Genomic DNA, 3,064 nt, shown 5'->3' with positions numbered 1-3,064 from the left:
AGGGAACCGGGCGAGGACCGTGCCCACACCTCAGCCACGCGTGCCAGGGTTGACGTTTGTACCATCTGAGGCCGCGGGATCAGTTGAGGCCCACCCAGTCGCACGTCCTGCGAAGGAACCAAGCAGTACTTGCCCACCTCAGCCACGCACGCCCAACGGTTTAGAAGTTTGGACCGATGAAGGCCGCGGGATCGGTTGAGGCTTACCTGGTGTAGCCCTTCCGTTCGAAGCAACTGAGCAGTGGATGCCCACCTCAGCCACGCGCGCCAGGGTTGACGTTTGTACCATCTGAGGCCGCGGGATCGGTTGAGGCTTGCCCGGTTAACCCTGCGTTCGAAGACGCCACCACCGCCGACGTGACGCCCGTCTATGATCAACGGGACCACGCAGGGGGAGAGGGTTGAGTAAAGTGAAGCGAGTGAGCGTACATTGGCAGCAGCCCCGTGCCGTCCAGGTGGCTCAAACAGACTGACACGGTCGTCGCGCTCACCGACGCAGAGAGACACGCGAGAGACCCCAGCGGCCTTCTGCACCTGCACACGCCTGTCCGCCCGCCGGCGTGGCAGCTTGCCCGCTCTCTGCACTCTGCCCAGCCCCGGTCGCCTGCCGAGGGGGATTGGAAAACGGCCGTGCACGTGGTCTCCCCTGCCGACCTAGGGAGCCCTGTGCCGGTTTCAGCTCGTGACACTTCTTTGGTGTGTGTGGTCAGACTCTTTTTCGCCTCCAGCTCGGCAGGCAGCGCACGCGCCCTGGGCCCACGTACGCACCGGTCTGCCACCCTCGCGGGGTGCGAGGTTTGTTTGCTTGAGAAGCCCTCTCTCTTGGCCAGCGAGACCCCGGAGGTCATCTCGCCCCGTCCTTGGTTAGGCCATGATCCAACACCTGGAGCGTCCGGGCTCCGCAAACTCCCGAGGCCCACAGAGATTCGGCGGTGGGTGGAACGCCCTGAGGCCGGCCGAAGGAACCACCGCCGGGCGCACAAAGTACCTCCCTCCTCCCTGAGGTGCTCTGCCGCCAAACAAAACCCATGCAGGGGCTACTCCAAAGACGGATCTCCAGCCGCAAGACCGTCAACTGCTGCGGAGGAAGATCCCAGTCACCCCCTCGTCTGAACCGTCAATTGCTGCGGAGAAGGTCTCTTCCCAAACTGGTGGGGGGGATAAAAGCCCTGGTCGTGTTCCCTCTGAGCAGTTAGGGGTAACCGACAGAGGGCCGCGTGGTGGAGTCTGTCCCAAGCCTGAAACACCAGCGTCTCCGCTGGGCCGCCGGGCCTCTCCATACGGCACGAACACGACAAGCACGATCGATCCAGGAACGACGATTTCAGGACAACTCAGACGAATGAGAGCATGGTATATTTTAGCCCGAAGCCTCGCCCTTCTTTCATAGCTTCCGAGCATGTACACTTGGCCCTTCTTGCCCAAACTCTTGACGGTGCTGCCTTCCCGTCTATTTTAGTGCCTTCAACCTTAAGTATTATATTGCCTTCGAGCCCATTGTGGCACCACTTAAGGACAATGCACGAAGTGACCAACATACCAAAACTTTTTCTAAGTGTCTCTGAAAAACGTGTTCCCGAAAATCTCCGGGCACTCCGCCAATCCCCCCGTACAGAAAATGCAATTTTCGATTCGGCGGGGTAGCTCGCGGAGGGTCGACCGCGGATGCTGCATCTCAGCCCGGGTTCACGTCGAAAATCGGACCCTCAACAGAGCCTCCAGCGGCAACTCGTGAACCATGACCGGGAGTGCCCGTACCAGAAATGCAAATGCGACGTCGGCGGGCGACCGCGCGGAGGTCCCACCGGCCGAAGTCTCGTGAGGCCGGCCTGAGCCATCCGATGTTAACTTCATGGACTTCCGTGGGGAACTTGTTAACTGGCGGGCTGGCAGGAGCAAGCCATTGCCAAGCGGGCTGACTGTCGGAAGCATGACCGTCAGTTGAGCACTGTGGCCGGTAAGACACCCTTGAATCCGATACGATCGGGACTTCCGCGACCGGACTTAGGTTTCTTTTAGGACTTTGCCATTCTTGCGGGGAAAAGGGAAACACCGGAGCTCCCCGAGTTCACGAGCCGACCAAGAAGAGGTGCCACGGGGCTCCCACGAAGCGGTCGTGGTCGGCCCCTGGCCACCGGTCACCGAGTTCAAAACACGGCCCCTGTAATCTCCGGAGAGTCCGCCAATCCCCCCGTGCAGAAATTGCAAGTTGATGATCGGCGGATCGGACTCCGGAGGTCCTACCGAAAAGGGAGCGACCTGGTCGGCCGCTCGCCGCGGATCCTACCCCATCGGACTTCCGGGCAACCCAGAATCTCAAACCGGCGGAGGGCAAATCGTTCAGCAGAGTGCCAAGCCTCCACTGGCGGCAAGGGCCCCTCTCTGCCCCGCCGGAGGGGAGAGGGCAGACACCGGAGCTCCCCCGAATCGGTCGTAGTCGGCCCCTGGCCACCGGTCACCGAGTTCAAAACACGGCACCTGAAATCTCCGGAGAGTCCGCCAATCCCCCCGTGCAGAAAATGCAAGTTGATGATCGGCGGCTCGGGATCCGGAGGTCCTACCGAAAAGGGAGCGACCTGGTCGGCCGCACGCCGCGGATCCGACCCCATCGGACTTCCGGGCAACCCAGAATCTCAAGCCGGCGGAGGGCAAATCGTTCAGCAGAGTGCCAAGCCTCCACTTGCGGCAAGGGCCACTCTCTGCCCCGCCGGAGGGGAGAGGGCAGACACCGGAGCTCCCCCGAATCGGTCGTAGTCGGCCCCTGGCCAACGGTCACCGAGTTCAAAACACGGCACCTGAAATCTCCGGAGAGTCCGCCAATCCCCCCGTGCAGAAAATGCAAGTTGATGATCGGCGGCTCTGGATCCGGAGGTCCTACCGAAAAGGGAGCGACCTGGTCGGCCGCACGCCGCGGATCCAACCCCATCCGACTTCCGGGCAACCCAGAATCTCAACCGGGCGGAGGGCAAATCGTTCAGCTGAGTGCCAAGACTCAACTGGCGGCGAGGCTGACTCTCTGACCTAACGGCAGGGAGAGGGCAGACACCGCAGCTCTCCCGAAGCGG

Source organism: Narcine bancroftii, unplaced genomic scaffold (genome assembly GCF_036971445.1).
Source record: "Narcine bancroftii isolate sNarBan1 unplaced genomic scaffold, sNarBan1.hap1 Scaffold_823, whole genome shotgun sequence".
Taxonomy (NCBI): domain Eukaryota; kingdom Metazoa; phylum Chordata; class Chondrichthyes; order Torpediniformes; family Narcinidae; genus Narcine; species Narcine bancroftii.
This window is presented reverse-complemented; position numbering follows the sequence as displayed.